General features: G+C 36.3%; 1 pseudogene across 1 annotated transcript in view; it reads left to right on the forward strand.

The window, feature by feature from the left end:
- LOC309817714 (protein SSXT-like) overlaps positions 1 to 17595 on the forward strand; it is a 153663-nt pseudogene extending 136068 nt beyond the window's left edge. Inside the window, exons 4-7 of the transcript in view lie at positions 1259 to 1351; positions 2075 to 2197; positions 4502 to 4635; positions 17467 to 17595. The product of the transcript in view is annotated as a protein SSXT-like (transcript). The remainder of the gene's footprint in view (positions 1 to 1258; positions 1352 to 2074; positions 2198 to 4501; positions 4636 to 17466) is intronic.
- Positions 17596 to 17802: the final 207 nt, after the last annotated feature.

Genomic DNA, 17802 nt, shown 5'->3' on the forward strand with positions numbered 1-17802 from the left:
TGATATCATTTTTGCATAGCTGTGTATTAATATATCTGTCTGACATTTACATAGAGTATTCCATTTATAATAACAAATAATTTTCTTAAACAGCATTGGATATTTTGTTATTATATTTAGATATTATGTCAATAAATATGTAGATTAGGGGTTGGCAAACTTTTTTCTGTAAAGGGCCAGGAAATAAATATTTTCATCTTTGCAAATCATGTGGTTGCAGTCTGAACTACTGAACTCTTGTGGTAGCATGAAAACAGCTATAGAAAATATGAATGGATATGACTGTTCCAGTGAAACTTTCTTTACAAAAACAGGCCACTGGCTGTGTTTAGACTGCAGACCATAGTTTGCCAATCCATAATACAGATATTTATGAGGTGGTTTGGGAACATTGGAATACTAGAGCAATGAGTATTACATTTATTCATAATTATATTCCTCCTTACTTAATTAGGTATTTTTCTAAAATTTAGTTCAGATTTTACCTAACTGAAAAGTTATTTCCTGAGATTTCTTTGAGCAGCTTAGTTAAAAGGACTAGAGTATTGATTTCATTAAAAGTCTAGTCAACTTGCGGGTGTAAATTTATCGTGCCTTAAAATTAAAGGTGTACTCTAGCACTTAACACAGTATTAATTTTATGAAGGTGTATGTTTATGATACTCTAGAAATATTTTCTAAAGGCTCCTAGAATGGCAGGATTAAGCAATATATTTTTGCATCTGAAAATACTTTGAGATACATATACTTTAAGCAAGTTAAGAGAAAATGTGAAAAATTTGTTTCAGTTTCTTTTAGGGGAAAAAAACTTATGGAGCTCTTTTATATTTTGCATTGTTTTAGCATATGCTGTGGAATTGGCGACCAGAAGAACAGGTGTTTGACAAAATATAATTGCCTCCTTTGTTCGTTTTAATCTAATTCAAGTAATTTACATGTGAAAGTCCTAAATGCTTTCATTCTCTTTTTTTTTTAAATTGAAGATAAAGGTTTTTTTTCTTTTCCCTCCTTGATGAGGATTGTCAGAGTTAAGACTAAGTGTAATGTTTCTAAAACTGATTTTTGCTTTTAAAAAAATTTGCACGTTATCTCAATATGAAAACAATCACATTTGGTAAATATTTGGCTAATGCAATTGAAATTATTTTTTATGTATTTCCATTTCTTTTTTCAATTTTATCTGAAAGTTTAAACATATTTAGGGCTTTCACTCAGTGGCCAATAACGTTTCTTCCTGTCTCTTGTCCAATTGATGTAGGTCATAATAATTACGGTTATCAGCAACCGTTGTATCCTGAACAAGGCTACGATAGGCCTTATGAGGATTCCTCACAACATTACTATGAAGGAGGTATCTATATACCTTCACACACATACACATATATATCCCCTTCTACAGGAACGAAAATTCTTGCATAAGGCAACTTCTATCCACGCGAAAACTAGTATTCTCATAGAATACTAGTTGCTGGTTGTCTTGAAAGTTGCAGGGAGCCTAGAACAATCAAAATAATTTCCTTACAAATATTTAAAATGTATAACCATGACTTGCCATTTCTAACAACAATAAAAAGACTAAAACATTTTAAAATAATTTTTTCCTCAGTGGAAATTTTCTATTTGAACATAAATCCATCAATCCAACTTTTTTTTCTTGTTTGTGTTTACATATGTATAATTTTATGTATAAGTTTAGTGCTTTTAGGAAACAGCTTGCTGATCTTGTGTAGCTAGTGTGTGCTCTTGTAGCTGTCTTTAATTTTGTCTTTTTTATTTTATTTAGCATAGTCATGATCTTATGACTGTGATGTTCCAGTGAATGTAATGCTCTAATGGAGAGACGCTGAAAATGCTGCAGTTCAACCTTGTACAATTGGCTTTAACTGCAGTTTGTTTGGCTGAAATCCTTCTGTTTGGTTTGAGTTTTTTTCTTTGTTTTGTTAACTTTTAAAAATCAATATGGCATTTTATTTTGTTCTTGTGTTGTTGACTATGCATCTTAGAGGAAAAAAGTTAATTAAGCAAACTTCTCAGTTTTTTTTTTTTTTTTTCCTCTTCTCCAGTTATCCTGTAGGGAATTCACAGTACGGCCAACAGCAAGATGCTTACCAAGGGCCACTTCCCCATCAGGGATATCCAGCCCAGCAGCAGCAGTACCCAAGGCAGCAGGGCTACCCAGGACAGCAGCAGGGCTATGGTAATGGCTTACTGCAGTTTATTCTTGTCACCAAAAAATGCGATGATTATTCTTTCGTAATACAGAAGTGGATATTTAATGTTTATTTTTCTAAGAACTATTTTTGAAAATTCACAGTTTTAGTTTAGCTTGTTACTGGAGTGTTTATATTTAAAGTGTTGTTCTTAAACTAGTAATCCATTTAAAAAGAAACATAAACTAGAGATGATTCATTGACCAAAGGTAAGGTATGTAGTCACTCAAAATGAAATCCTTAATGAATTCTTAAACCTATTTGGCATCCACAACCAGCCAATAGCTTTGTATGTGCTTGGAAAACTGATGAGTTGAGTGATTATTAACAACATCTACATAATCTGCTTGGCAAATTTGTTTCTAAAACTAATGACTGTTACCATGAAAAGTAACATTGATCTTTTAGTGTACAAGTGAGATCTATTTGGAACGCGTAAAGAAAACGTCTTTGTCATTCTCTGTTAAAATAGCAGTTTACACATTCATGGGAATATATTTATTGCAGGTATGTATCTTACACTTTGGGAGAAGTATAGCCATCTTTTCTTATTATATACTCACTATGATGTCTACTAGTTGGCTATCTGACTGTTAGATAAGGAGGGGGGGGAATAATAAAGACCTGATATCTCAGTCTTAAATTTTTGGCTTCTATAATAACTATTTTAGATATAGCAAAATATGATTCTTATGATAGGAGAAGTAGCTGCTTAATCTGACATCATCTCTTGCTAACATGGCCTCTTTTTTAACATTAGTAATGTCTTATTATTTTTATTCATTGGTTTAAACTCTGCTGTTATTATGGGCACATCTTTCCACCTGTGATAGCAAATCTAAGAACCAGGATCAGGCTGAAATTCTCTTGCACCTTCAACAGAAGCACTGGAATTCAGCCAGGTATTGGGTGTCAGGAATTTTCCCCAAAATGATCAGTTCTGGTTCCCAAATTCCAGCTATGACTTTAGAAATACTCCATGTATTTCTTCTCTTTACAAAGGGAATTTCTTGCTCCTCTCAAATGGCATTTCCATTTTATGACCATTAAATATTTGTACATTGAATAAATAGAGTATTCTGGTTTTATTGTGTTTGTATGAAAACAAATATTATGTGGATCAGTAAGGTAAGTTTATTGATTTAAGAGAAATATTATTTTCAGTGGAAAGAGAGAGTAAAAGAAATTTAATGATTTTGGCTTAAGTAGTTAATGCTGTTTTTTCAGACATCATTGGGCACCCTAAAGGAGACGTTCCCATTTTGCTTATCTATAGGTTTCAGCTGTCAGACTTGCTTCTAATAAAAAATACAGAGTTTTAATAACTGGATGCATAATAACTAAATAAACAAAATAATAGACTGGTGGAATTTAAGCTTGAAAATTTCTTGTTCTCTTTGACATTTTTCTCTGCAGTGTTTTTTATGGCAGAATTTGAATGGCTGTGATAGAAAACATTTAAGTATCAAAGCTTTTCAGCTTATGCTTTATAAAGCATTCTTTACAATAGACAGGAGTAGAGTTTATGAAATAGACGTATTTTTTTGGCAAGCCAAATTAGTCCCTTGTCATCTCTGGAAGTTGAAATCATTCATTTATATGGGTTAAGTATTAAAGGTGATTGGTACACAGAGTGTAACTTTTGAATCATGTTTTTTCCACTTACAGCGTGTGGCTTTTCAAGTTTTCTTTAGTTTCTGTTTGAAAATATTGTGATAATGAGTTTTTCAGTGCAGAACATAAAGCTTTCTTTTGGTGATTGCAAAGGCAAATCTAGAAATTACATGTAAAATCACTCTTTGTGATTCTTTTAGTGATTGCAAGTATAAATCTTAGAGTTATACAGCTGTAACTATCACTGATTTCCAAACTTTATTCAGAAATTACTTCAGTATTTCAATTTGAGTCTGCTCCTTGCCTTTTCTTTTCACCGCTTGCTTATTATACTGGTTAACTTCCCACTAGAGGTACAGATGATTTCCTTAACATCATGGACTTAATTTGTTTTACAACTCCTGAGTCTCTTTTACTCATTTTGACATATAAAATCTTAATGGCTAACACATAGCACAATAGTTATACTGAATCAGAGCATCTTGGTACATTGTAGTGTCCTTAACAGTATTTTTACTTCTTATAGCTTTCAGAATGTATTTCAAAACGCATTTGAGAAAAATCGAGATACCAGACTGCAAGGGAATATGGTAACATCTAATCTTAAACCGCTTCTGGAATTCTAGGGACTTACTGTATTTTCTTCTGGGCTCTTGTGTGTGCTGATTATCTTACAGGTCCTTCACAGGGTGGTCCAGGTCCTCAGTACCCTAACTACCCACAGGGGCAAGGGCAACAGTATGGATGTTACAGATCAGCCCAGCCTGGGCCACCCCAGCCCCCGAAGCAGAGACCTTACAGGTATGACCAGGTGAGTTACCCAGGTGGCCGGGACTGCCCTGTTGTTTGCTCACTCTCAATTAGGTTGCACGTTTCTCAGCTGAAGATTCATTTTTCCCACCTCTTGTTTATAGTGTTAACCAAAAAAAAGTGGTTACTTACTCTTGAGTCTTCTTCATAGAACTCTAACACAGTTAATCATTGTTGCTGTAGCCTACAAAACATGGCGTATCTCTAAGCGCCAGCATTCGTTCATGTTCGTTCATTCATAGTCTCTGCCTGGGCTTTACCCCCTAGACATACTTCCCTTCGCTATCCCAAACATTATTCCATGTTCTGAAGCCCTTAATTTCTCTGATGTCCCTCACGTTTATGTTCAAGACTCTGCTTTGACCTATTGAAATGTGGAGTCCATCTGAGGCAGTGCTCTTCCAGGCTCTCGTCTTCACTCCAGCATATTCAACCCACTCCCCTCACATGCACGATATCTCTTCTCTTTAAACTCATACTCACCTGTCTCTGTTGCCTCCTTCCATACACATATCCATTATCTCAGATATTAATCATCTTTCTTTCTCCCCTGTTATCTTTCCTTCTACTACCTTCAGATATCTATAAGTGCATCTCGTCCTAAGATGACTGTATTCTCTTGAACCTCATGTTAACTTCTTTTCATCAGTAAATTTCTCAGACTTAATAATCTGTACCAAAATCATTGTTCTGTGAATCTTCTCATACATACTCTAAATTATTATTAAAATGATTTATTATGTTGGCAGTCTTTTTTTTAATTGACTTCAGGTTTGTCTGATGACTTTCTAATGAGGAGAATCTGATCTCTTCACTGCTTAAGCTACCTAAAATAGGTTACTTTTTAATGTTAGGGTTCTAGGACCAGTGGGGATGATCTGGTTTGAGAAACAACGTGTATGCAGTGCTGATTAGACTCTAAGGCATAAGCAGCTCTCTCATCGATGCTCTCTCAAGTCTACAATCCCCTGTACTGACACGTTCTAGTTAAGTGGAAAAAATAAAAGAGGCTTAAAAGTATGGACAGGACTTCCCTGGTGGTGCAGTGGTTAAGAATCTGCCTGCCAGTGCAGGGGACACGGGTTTGAGCCCTGGTCCGGGAAGATCCCACATGCTGCAGAGCAGCTAAGCCCGTGCACCACAGTTGCTGAGCCCGTGTGCTGCAACTACTGAAGACCGCACGCCTAGAGCCTGTGCTCCGCAACAAGAGAAGCCACTGCAATGAGAAGCCCGCCCACCATAATGAAGAGTAGCCCCTGCTCACCGCAACTAGAGAAAGCCCGTGCACAGCAATGGAGACCCAATGCAGCCAAACATAAATTAATTAATTAATTAAAATTTAAAAAGTATGGACAGATAATTAATACTAAAAAAAAATACACTAGAACTAAATCAAAGGAGTAGGCAGAAGTTTTATCTAAATTTTAAAAGTAAAATAAGTGTTGACTAGTGAGTATCTAAGGAAAAGATCCCTGAGCAGATAAAATGTAGGCTCCTTCACATTCACAGGTTAACTGCTGAAAAGTGGTCCTATACTCCCTAATTCAACAAAGATTTATTAATTTTCTGTGTGTGCTGGATACTATATTATGTCCTAGATGAGTAAAATAGACCTGGTCCTTATGGCTTATGGAGAGACTATCTGGATCTTCCTTGACTTCACTTTAGCATTTGACACCTGCTTCTGTCTTCATTCTTAAGTGGTCTTCTTTAGCTTCTATATTACTGTACTGTTTTGTTCCTCTTACATTTTCAGTGATTTCTTCTTTATTTTTTACTTGTTTCTCATCTTTCTTTTCCCCAGATATCAATCCTTGGCTTAGTGTTTTTCCCAGTCTCTATATTCACCCTGTCTTACATTTTCAGTATCCTTAGCCTACTCTTCTCAACCCAACTTCAGCTTCATTTTTCCAGCTGTGAGCAGAACATCTCTCTTTGGATGTCTTGTCATTTTCCTCAGCTTCATCATTTTATCTCTAAATTAGCATATTTCTAAGTCTCCTAAACTTAACATCATTCCTTAAGCAAATGTTTCTTGAGCAACATTTGTATGCCAAGTACCTAAGATGGGGCTATATTGAGAAATAAGATCGACATGGACTCTGCCTTTGTGAACTTAAGTCTAGGTGGGAACAGACAAGTAAGCAGATGATACGATATAGTGTGAGAAGTACTTGGATGAGGAAAGGCAAGATTTTTGTGGAAGGGAGCTCCTAACCCAGACATGTGTTCCTTGGGAAGTATTATATAAGTGCGAGAGCCCAAGGATGAGTAGGTATTAGCCAGCTGGTTGTGGAGGAGAGAAGGATATTCTGGTCAGAAAGAAGTGCACTCACAAAGGACTCATGTTAAGATGTGTGGCTCAGTAAAGCAGGAGTGCGGGGAAGAAGAGACAAGAGTGGAGAGATGAATTGGGGCCAGATTAGGAGGGCTTTTATAAACCATGTTGGGGAACTTGGGCTTTATCCTGATAACAGTGTGGAGCCTTTAAAGTGTTTTAAATGATGTATCTAAAGTATATAGCAGTGGTTGGTATATATAATAGATATATAATATGTTTCTTCTTTTATCATGATAATTATTCCACCCTTTAAAGTTCTCAGGAATTTGGGGACTATACAGTAGAAAAAGACCCGTGATGTTGGGGTAGTTGCCAGCCACATCTTCTTCCCCATTAGAAAAGGCTATGAGGAGGGGACCATTCTAGCTACTCTAGTGTTAGTAGCCTCCCCACATCTATCTCATGGATTCCCCCAACCCAAACACCTGTTGGTTTCTTCGTTTTAGGGAAAGTTGTTCAACTCTTCAAGATAGTTAAGGCAATGGAAAAGAAATCTAATTATAGTGGTGTTTAGGCAGGTGAGTCTTGTGGCAGTATGCAGGATGAATTAAAAGAGGGGCATTGAGAGAGAGTCCTGTTAGGGACTGCGCTCCCTGACCCCGGGTCAGTCTTTCCATCTCCGTGAACAGCAGCTCAGTTTTCCACTTCCTCAGGCAGAAAACCTGGAGTCATCCGTGACTCCCTTCTTTTTGCAAATCAAACATCTACTCAGCCAGCAAATCTCATCACCTCTTCCTTCAAAATACATGCTGTATCTATAGTCATTTTTTCACAACTTCCTGCCCTTACCCAAGTCACAATCATAACTCTCACTCATCTGGACTGTTGCACTGGTCTTCCTGCTTTCCTCTTGACTCCTCTACAGAATGTGCTCCTCACAGGACCTAGAGTGATCTTTTAAAAACGTCAGTCCAATTAGGCCACCCCTCCGGACATAACCGTGTGGTGACTTCATTCCCGCCCAGAGTAATATAATGGCCTAGAAGGCCATGCTCAGCTCATGTCCCCAGCCCCTACCCCACCACCTCACCTCTGTATTTACAGCCGCCTTGATTCATTCTGCTTCAGTCACACTGGCCTGTTTCCAGCATGTTTCTCCCTCAGAATCTTTGTATTTACCGCTCCCTCTTCTGTTGTGTCTTTATTTGCAGTCAGTTCAAAATATTTTCTGATTTCACTTTTGATTTCATCTTTGACCCAAGAGTTATTTAGAAGTGTATATAGTTTTTGAATATTTGGGGATTTTCCAGGTAGTTTTCAGTTACTGATTTCCCATTTAATTTCATCATCTTGATAGAACATACTTGGTATGACTTGAATTCTTCTGCATTTATTGAGACTTCTTTTATGGCTCAGAATATGGTCTGTGGGGATGTTCTGTAAATGTCAATTAGATCAAGCTGCTTGATAGTTGTGTTCAAGTCTCCTATGACTTAGCTGATTTTCTGTTTTATTAGTTATTGAGAAAGGGATATTAAATATTAAATCTCTGCCTATATCTGTGTGTTTGTCTATATTTTCTTGCCGTTCTATTCATTTTTACTTCATGTATTTTAATGTGACTTTTTAAAATTTTTTATTTATTTAATTTATTTATTTGGTTGCATTGGGTCTTCATTGCTGTGCACAGGCTCTCTCCAGTTGCAGTGAGCAGGGGCTACTCTTCACTGCGGTACACGGGCTTCTCATTGCGGTGACCTCTCTTGCTGCAGAGCATGGGCTCTAGGTGTGAGGGCTTCAGCAGTTGTGGCACATGGGCTCAGTAGGTATGGCTCACAGGCTGTAGAGCGCAGGCTCAGTAGTTGTGGTGCACGGGCTTAGTTGCTCCGCGGCATGTGGGATCTTCCCGGACCAGGGATCCAACCCGTGTCTCCTGCAGTGGCAGGCGGATTCTTAACCACTGCACCACCAGGGAAGTCCCAATGCTACATTTTTAAGGTGCATATGTTTTAGGGATTTTTATGTCTTGATTAATTTTCTCCTGTATCATTATGTAATAACTTTCTTTATCTCTGGTGATATTCTTTTCTCTGAAATATGTTTGTCTAATAGTAATATCATTTTCTTTGCATTAGTACTAGAATGATAATATATTTTTAATCTTTCTTATTTTTAACACATTTGTATTTTTAAGTTGTTTAATGAAGGCAGCGTATACTTAGGACTTGCGGGTTTTTGTTTTTTTTTTTAACCCAATCTATCTCTGCCTTTTAATAGAGGGAGTTTGAACATTATGTTTAATGTGAATATGGATAATAGTCAAGTCTGTCATCTTGATATTTTTTCCTATTTGTCCCTTCCGTTCTTTTTCCTTTTTCCTCATTTTCTGTCTTATTTTGAATTTTTTTCTGTTTTTAAAAAATGGTTTTCATTAAGATATAATTCACATACCACTCATCATTTTAAGATGTACCATTCTTTTTTTTTTAAGTATATTTATTTCCCTCCAAACACCCAGCCCTAGGAAATAGCTGATTTACTTTTTGTCTGTATGGATTTTCCTATTCTGAGCATTTAGGCTAAGTGGAGGCATGCATATGTGGTGTTTGTGATTGGCTGCTCTCACTTAGTATAATGTTTTCAGGGTTCATCCATATTGTATCATGTATCAGTACCTTTAAGTGATATTATACCACTTCATATAAAGTATAATAGTTTACTTTCATTTCTTCTCAACCTTTGTGTTATTGTTATAATTTCCACTTCTACATATGTTACAAACCCCATAGTATGTGGAATTAGTTTTGTTTAAAATATCAATTATCCTTTAAAGATACTTAAATGATAAGAAAAGAGTCACATATTTACTAATGTACTTACTGTTTCTTGTACTTTTCATTCTATGATAAATCCATATTTCCATCTGGTATCATTTTCTTTTGCCAGAAGGATTTCCTTTTAACAGTTCTTGTAATGCAGGTCTTCTGGTGATAAACTGTTAGTGTAATTTTTTTTTCTGACTGTTCTTAAGATTTTTCGCCTTATCAAATTATTTGAGTGTTTTCTTATGCTTGGGGTTTGTATAGTTTCTTGAATTTGTGACTTTATGGTTTTCATCAAATTTGGAAAAATTCTGACCAAATATTTTTCCTTTCTCTACACCTGTACCCCTATCTCTCTTCCCCAGACTCCATTTACATGTGTATTTGACCGCTTAGAGTTGTGCCATAATTCAGTGATCCTCTGTTTATTTAATTTTTAAGTCTTTTTTTTCTCTCTGTTTCATTTTGGGTAGTTTCTGTAGCTGTGTTTTGAAGTTCAATAGTCTTTTCTTGTTCATTGTCTTACCAGCTTTTAATCCATTCCCAGATGTGTCTCATTGCAGACACTGTATTTTTCATCTCCAGGTGTTTGATATGGGTCTTTTTCATATCTTCCATGTCTCTGCCTAAAGTTTTGAACATGAGGAATACAAGTACGTTAACTGCTTTAATATCCTTTTCTGGTAATTCTAACATCTGGGCCAGTTTTCATCTACTGTTTTTTTCCCTCCTCGCTTTGGGTCATATTTTCCTCATCCTTTCCGTGTGCAATGGTCTTTGATTAAACGCCAGAAATTGCAAATATTACTTTTATGTTGTTGAGTGATGGATATATTTGTATTCCTACAAACATTCTTAAGTTTTGTTTTGGGATGCAGTTTAGTAATTTGAAAACAGCTTGATATTTTGGAGATTGCTTTGAAGATTTGTTAGGCAGGACCAGACAGTGTTTAGTCCTGGGCTAAATATCCCCACTAGTAAGATAAGACCCTTTTGGGTACTCAACCCAGTGCCCTGGAATTATGAGGTTTTCCACTCTGGCTGGTGGGAATAAACACTATTTCCATTCCTCTGTGAGTGCAGGAAATGTTTCCTCTAATCTGTTGGGGTGTTTCTTTCCTTGGACTTGGGTATTTTAGTTGCATGCACTTGCATATCAGTGTTATGCTGAATACTCAAGAGGTTTCCTCTGCAGATCTCCACAGTGCATTTCTTTTCTTTGTGCATTTTTTTCCTCTTTGGTACTATGGCCTGTGAACTCTAGCTCCTTTTTTCTCTTCAGACTCTAAGCTTATCTTCTTACCTCAGACTCAGCCTTACTTCCTCTCCATATGCTGCAGTGTGGAAACTCTCAGTGCAGTAAGATGCAGTAATAAGAGTGCTCGCCTCATTTGTTTCCCATTTCTCACAGATTGCTGTTCTTTGTTACCTTCTGTCCTGTGTCCTGAATACAAGTATTTCATATATTTTTTGTAGTTTTGGGGGGTTTTTTGGCCGCTTTGGGTCTTCATTGCTGCGCATGGGCTTTCTTCTAGTTGCGGCGAGCAGGGGCTACTCTTCGTTGCGGTGCGCGGGTTTCTCATTGTGGTGGCTTCTCTTGTTGCAGAGCATGAGTTCTAGGCACATGGGCTTCTATAGTTGTAGCACGCGGGTTCAGTAGTTTTGGCTCGCGGACTCTAGAGCGCAGGCTCAGTAGTTGTGGCGCACAGGCACAAGGTGGCTTCTGGGATCTTCCCGGACCAGGGCTCGAACCCGTGTCCCCTTCATTGGCAGGAGGATTCTTAACCACTGTGCCACCAGGGAAGCCCTGGGTGTTTTTTCAGGCTGGAGTATAAATCTGTCTTGACCAGAAACCTACTTAATTTTTAAAAAAACAGACTTTTTCCCAGCAGTTTTACGTTCACAGCAAAATTGAGAATAAAGTACAGAGAGTTTCCATTTACTCCCTACCCCAACACATACATAGCCTACTCCATTATCAACATCCCACACCCTAGTGGTACATCTGTTATAATCAATAAAGCTACCACCCCAGGTCCATAACTTACATTAGATTCACTCTTGGTGTTTTACAGTCTGTGCGCTTTGACAAATATATAATGACCTGTATCCACCATTATAATATCATACAGAAGAGTTTCATTTCCTTAAAAATCCTCTGTGCTCCCCTTATTCATCCCTCTATCCTTCCTGCTGATCTACATAGTTTGCCTTTTCCAGAATGTCATGCACTTGGAATCATGTAGTATGTAGCATTTTCAGATTGGCTTTTCACTTAATAATATGCATTTAAAGCCTTCTCATGACTTGATAAAGTGTTTCTTTTTAGCCCTGGATAGTAGCCCGTTGTCTGGGTATACCATTCATTTATTGAAAGACATCTTGGTTGCTTTCAAGTTTTGGCAATTATGAATGAAACTTCTATAAACTTCCATGAGCAGGTTTTTGTGTGAACATAAAATTTCAACTCATTTGGATAAATGCCAAGGAGTGAGCATGATTTTTGGATTATATGGTAATAATATATTTAGTTTTGTAAGAAACTGCCATACTATCTTGCGTAGTAGCTGTACCATATTGTATTCTCACCAGCAATGAATGAAAGTTCCTGTTAACTCCACATCCTCATCAGCATTTGCTGTTATCAGTGTCCAGAATTTTGGCCATTCCAGTAAATTTATGGGGTATCTCGTTGTTGTTTTACTTTGCATTTCCCCAGTGACATGTGATATAGACACCTTTTCAGTATGCTTACTTGCCATCTTTATATCTTCTTCAGTGAGGCATCTGTTCTGATAGGGTTGTTTTTTGATAAGGTTGTTCATTTTCTTATTGTTGAGTTGTAAGTGTTCTTTGCATAGTTTAGATAACAGTCCTTATCACTCGTGTCTTTTGCAAATACTACCTTGTCTTCTTGGCTTGTCTTCTCATTTTTTTGACATTGTCTTTCTCACAGTAGAAGATTTTAATTTTAATGAAGTCCAGTTTATCAGTTATTTCTTTCATGGATCATGCCTTTGGTTTTGTATCTATAAAGTCACTCCAAAACTAAAGGTCATCTACATTTTTTTTTCATGTTATCTTCTAGGAGTTTTATAGTTTTCTATTTTACATTTAGGTAAAGGTCCTATTTGAGTTTATATTCTGAATGAAGAAAATCTTAATTGTTAAGATTTGTGTCTAAATTTCATTTTTTTGTATGCGGATGTTCAGTTGTTCTAGCACCATTTGTTGACAAGACTATCTCTGCACTATTGTATTACCTTTGCTCCTTTGCCAAAGATCAATTGACTATATTTATGTGGGTCTATTTCTGGGCTCTCTATTCTGTTCCACTGTTCTATTTTTCTGTTCTTTCACCAATATCACATTGTCTTGATTGCTGTAGCTTTATAGTAAGTCTTGCAGTTGAATATTGTCATTCCTCTGACTTTGTTCTTCTCCTCCAATATTGTATGGGTATTCTGGGTCTTCTGCCTCTCCATATAACTTTAGAATTATTTTTTCAATATCCAGAAATAACTTGCTTGCTGGGATTTTGATTGGGATTGTGTTGAATCTTTACATCAAGTTGGGAAGAACTGACGTCGCGACAATATTGATTTTCCTATCCATGAACATGGAACATCTCTGCATTTATTTAGTTCTTTTATTTCTTTCATTAATTTTTTAGTTTTTCTCATACAGTTCTCTCTATATATTTTGTTAGATTTATACCTAAGTATTCAATTTTGGAGGTGCTTATATAGATGGTATTGTTTTTAATTTCAAATTGGACTTATTCATTGCTAGTGTATAGGGGAATTTTCTGTGTTAACCTCGTATCCTGCAAACTTGCTCATTAGTTTTAGGAGTTTCTTTGGTTCTTTGGTATTTTCTACCTAAACAATCATGTCATCTGTGAAAAAAGACAGTTTTATTTCTTCTTTTCTAATCTGTTTACCTTTGTTTCTTTTCCTTATTGCATAAACTAGGAATTTCAGTACAGTGTAGAAAAAGAGTGGTGAGAAGGGACATCCCTGCTTTGTTCCTGATCTTAGAAGGAAAATTCATGAAATGTGGTGTTAGATGCTTTTATTTTTTCAGCATAGCATTTATTTTCATGTGACAGATTATGTAGTTATTGTTTATTATCATACCCTCTTCCCCTAGGATGTCAGTTCTTTAAAAACATCACCACATCTGTTTTTTTTTTTATCACTGTTGAGTCTCCATCACCTAGTAGAACACATTGAGTAGTCAGTAAATACTGGTGAGTGAATATGTAGGGCCTTCACTTACTAAATTTGAATGGTGATTGTAAGAATAGAGAAAGAAACCCCTAAAAAGTACTGGGACAGAATACTTTTAAGAAAGAAAGAAATTTATTGCTCAGTCTAGGGACTCTTCTCCCCATACACTCCCTAGAAAATCTCATTTATGCACATGGTTTTAATTTACCATGCTGTTGACTCTCAAATCTCTATTTCTAGTCTGACTTTCTCTTCTGAAAGTCAGGTGCCTAGTAATCATCTGCACTTGGAAATATCATGTCAATTTCACATAACCAAAACGAATTCATAGTTTTTGTACACACACATTCCTCCTTTCTATGCTTTCTCTTAGAGAGAGGGGCACTACCGCCAAGCTAGAATGCCATGTGCCACATTTGATGCTTAAGTCTTCCTCCCTCTCCCCATCTAATAAATGACAAAATCTTGTTAGCCTGACTTCCTTCAACATTCTTGAATCCATTCACTTCTCTCTGACCACTGCCTTATCTTTGTTTAGACCATTAACATCTCCTAAGTTCATGATGGGATGAAGGATCCTCCCATGCTGTCTTGCCTCCTTTTCCATTTACTCTTTATTCTAGTCAGGGGAATTTTGTAATTTACAAACAAAGAAGCTGAAGAAGAGAGAGAGAGAGAAGCCGAGGCTTAGAGAGTTGGAGTGATCCACTCAAGATGATGCGTAAGCAGGGCCGAGCTGAGTGGCTAAGACCCAGGGACTGGGCCCTTCACGATGCCCCTGCCTCCAGCCACACCATCACTTTGCAGAGTGCTGTCGTGCTTTTCTCCTTGAGCAACTGTTTGAAGCAGAAATCATGATTATCCTCACTTGTTGGATGAGACAGTCAAGAAATGGAAGGTAGATAGCTTGCTTCAAGGACAAGAAACTGGTAAGTGGGAGAATTAAAACTAGGCATTGATTTCTGCTTCCCAAACCCATACTTTTACCCTGGAATTTGCTAACGGTTGCAGATATACAGTAACTTTTTAGGCTTGCTTGTGATTTGATTTTGTTCTAGCAAAGGGATCCGGTGTGGGTCAAGTTACTTATATTCTCAGTGCTTCAATTTCTTCATCCATAAAATGAATATCATATTTACTGCACAGGTAACAGATGGACACAAAACACTTGTTACAGTGTTTGACACATGGTACGAGTTACTGAGATATATTAAGAGTTATTGAGATATATTGTTATTGAGAATATATTATTGAGATATATTGTTATTGAGATATATTAAGAGTCGGCTATTGTTGATATTAGCCAGACTTCTCGTATCCATTACTTCAAACTCTGTGTTAACAAATAATCAATAGCTTCTAGTCCTGATTTTTGTATATTCTTTTTTACTCCCCAATTCCCTAAGTATTTTTTTACCTATTTTTCTCCATTCTTTTGCTTTCGCTGTTTCTTCTATTTGAAGTGCCCCTTTTTCTTTTCTCTGCCATTCAAATTTTACTGTTTTCTTAAGGCTCTCACAGTGTCTGAAATATTGTTCAAATTACTTTAGCCGCAATAGCCGTTTCCTTTCTGAACTCTTGTAGACCTTGTTCTGCAATTATACTTTATTTGTAAGTCTTACCTTCCCTGTTTTTCAAATTTATTATGGTGATGAGCATATAGTATTTGCTCAATAAATGTTTGTAATTGCTTGAATATCGTATTTGGTGTACATTATTGAAGAAGTCTTATGTGTCAGACACTCTTCAATACTTGGGGCATAAGAATGGATAAGACCTAGTCCCTATTATCAAGTAATTCATGCTATAGTAGATATATTATAACTTTTATTTATATAGCACACTAGTTCTTAACCTCTCTTCTGCTTTCACATCATTCATAATATGTGCAACTCGCTTTCATCATTAATATCTCATCACACATACTCACTGTGGGAGCGTTTCCTTCCAGCCTTGAGGCTTGCTTATTTATACTTTTTTATAATTTTTGAAAGCTCTTTCTCACATCCTCTCTTAAGTGTCCTAACAAATAAATGAGGCAGAACTAGTGTAACCTTAAACAGAAAGAAAATTAAGAGCCAGGGATGGGTATGTTACAGTCCCACCTTATAGGTGAAGAAAATCTCAAAGAGCTTTCCTTGGGCTCAAATGAAAAGGCAACAGTAGAGTTGGGACTTGAACTCAGTATTTAGATAATGTGACAATTGAACAGTAAGTTCCTGTATGCTAATCATTTCTTATTTTAAACTTGGTATTATAGGAATTTTTCAACAAAGACAGCAAAAAGAGAAGCGTCATGAATCCCTGTGTACCCCACCAACCAAATTCAACAGTTATCGGCATTTTACCAATGTTGTTTTATATACCCGCACCCTTTGAGTATTTTAAAGCAAATCTTACCTACAGATATTTCAGGATGAGCATTGACTTTAAATTTTTCAGAATATAAATATGTAATATACATCAATATTTTTTAAATACTTTAATTCTATTTATAGTGCATTATTCCATTAGATACAGTGGTATTCAACAGATTTTGAAGTATAGCTTACTTCTGTGGAATTGTAAACTTTTAAGGTACTATTTCTTATTGCACAGAAGGCTTTCAACTATAGAATACTTTCTTGATATAAAATAGTTAATTTGACTTAGAGGGGGATATTTAGTCAAAGGAAACCGTTAACTGATTATGTGCCCAAGTGCTTTTATGAGCATCTATTTTAAACACATTTAAGACATTTTTGTTATTAAAATAAATTTTTTCTAGTACATTCCTCTTTTCTTCTGCCTTTCTTCTCTTTTGAAGGAAAAGACTTTCCTTCTTTTCTCCAAAAGCTAGCCTTAACGGCTGTATACTGGACATTGTTTACCTCCCTTGTAGAATTTTACTTCATTCATTACCTCTTTTATACCTGTCCTTCATTTTCTTTCCCTTCCTGTCAGCCTACAGGCCCTTCAAGTCTACCTTACTAAAAGCGACAAAATCAAAAACAGTCTTTCTTTGATTTTATGTACCAGCTGCCTGTCTGAATACCTCTGAGAATACCTCATTGGCCTCGGGAAGAGGCCCAAATTCCATAGTGTGGCTAGAAGGTTCTTTTTCCTTTATCTCCTAGATATCTTTCCATCCTTGCTACTTATCCTAGATAACCTTGGTGTTAATTTATGTCACTATAATAATCTAAACAGTCACAGACTTGTCGTACTAGAATATAATTGACACACTAGTATATGCTATGCCAGTATTTAGAACCAGAACTTCTCACTCATTCTTGATTCAGTCCAACCATCTAAGTTCTCACTCTGATAGGTGCTGTTCTAGGCTCATAGACTTTGAAATCCATTTGCAGTTGACTGTAATATCAGAAGAAATTACAGAGATACTCTGTACCTAAATATTATATGTAACGGGTTTTGTTTGTTGTGATTGTAGTTGCTTTTGTAGTATGACAGTGTTAAGATTGATTTGTAATTATATTTTTAAATTTATGTTTTAGGGACAGTATGGAAATTACCAGCAGTGAAAAGTACTTACATTCCAATAGCCAGAATCTGTTAGCAGCCATATTGTCGCCTCAGCACTGTGGACACCTCCCTGTGAAGAGACCCTTCCATTCCATCTAGTTTTTGGAAAAACCTTGTGGATAAGTGGCTGTTTCATCAGTAAACAGCCTTTGTGGCTTAGTTATAAAAGGTTTTAGTAGCGCAAAAATACTCTTGATTTCACATGTCTACTCTAGATGGCAACATTGGACAGAAAATAGAATAACATAATCAATTTGCAATGATTTCAGAACAGTATTTCAAATGGACTGTTACAGACTGAAAGGTGT

Source organism: Grampus griseus (genome assembly GCF_964374135.1).
Source record: "Grampus griseus genome assembly, chromosome: Y".
NCBI classification, from domain to species: Eukaryota; Metazoa; Chordata; class Mammalia; order Artiodactyla; family Delphinidae; genus Grampus; species Grampus griseus.